This window comes from Aethalodelphis obliquidens, unplaced genomic scaffold, assembly GCF_003676395.1.
Source record: "Aethalodelphis obliquidens isolate GAN/ISIS:26980383/991018 unplaced genomic scaffold, ASM367639v1 scaffold39, whole genome shotgun sequence".
NCBI lineage: Eukaryota > Metazoa > Chordata > Mammalia > Artiodactyla > Delphinidae > Aethalodelphis > Aethalodelphis obliquidens.
The window spans coordinates 5,988,191-5,989,356 of NW_020837983.1; the positions used below are offsets into that span (position 1 = coordinate 5,988,191).

At 43.4% G+C, this 1,166-nt stretch overlaps 1 pseudogene; it reads right to left on the bottom strand.

Annotated features, from left to right (window-relative positions):
* Positions 1-296: 296 nt before the first annotated feature.
* LOC113633270 (40S ribosomal protein S20 pseudogene) lies at positions 297-708 on the bottom strand (annotated as a pseudogene).
* Between the last annotated feature and the right edge of the window lie 458 nt (positions 709-1,166).

Consider the following 1,166-nt stretch of genomic DNA (forward strand, 5'->3'; position numbering starts at 1 on the left):
CCCTCCAACATGAGCTGGTGAGTCCTGAGGAAACTCAGGGCTGAAAAGAATAGCAGCCATCAGACTGCAGCCACTCCCTGCAGCGAGCCCTGCGGAAACTCAGGGTGTGAAAATACAGGCCCCAGATAGCTAAGGTGCATATCAAAGGAGTGATTTCAGTGAGCCCAGACTCTTGCATCTTCCCATACACAGAAAAGCACTAAATCCCTTAACTTGAGATATCTGGTTTTCTTTATTTAACAATAATCTTTTTTTTTTTTTTGACAACTGATTATCAGTTTATTAAAAATGTTGATTTAAGCATCTGCAATAGTGACTTCAACCTCGACTCCTGGCTCAATACTGATAGAAGTGATCTGCTTGACAGTCTCAGAGGACTGTGCAGGTCAATAAATCGCTTGTGGATCCTCATCTGGAAACGATCCCAAGTCAACCTTCAACACAAGGAGTTTTCCTTGTAGTTATTCTCAGAGTCTTGGTAGGCATCCGAACCCGTCCTTTCACCTTGAGATTCTTTTCCTTTGCGCCTCTGATGAGGTCAGCACATACCTTCTCCAAAGACTTCACGTTGCGGCTGCTGAGGGTGATTCGAATCCGGTGAATCGCCACCTCGGGCTCCACGGGAGTCTTTTTGGTATCTGTAAAAGCCATGGCTGCGGCACGGCTTCCTGACCGACCTGTTCCTCAGCGAGGGCGAACAGCGGTGAGTCAGGAGCATGAGTGGGTGGCCTGAGGCTCCGCTGCAGCGGCGACCGCATCTTCCTCCAAGAGCTAACAATAATCTTTTGACTTCCGACTACCTGCTCTTTGCTGCAAAACTCCTCTATATCCTGGCTCCTCCCCTCGTCTCCTCGGAGCAGTTTCTCAGTTATCTGAAACGCTGTCTCCCAGGCTGCTGTCCTCACTTTGCCCCAAATAAAACTTAACTCGCAACTCTCATGTTGTGCATTTTCTTTAAGTCAACATCCTGTTACTTTCTTTTTATTTATTTATTAAGAATATTTTTTGAGTTAAAAATTTTTTTTCCAGGTTTATTGAGAAGTTTAAGGTGTACAACATAAATAAATAATTGATATAAGTTTAAGGTATACAACATAATGATTTGATATACGTATGTATTGCAAAATGATAACCATAATGTTTAATTAACATTCATCATCTCACAC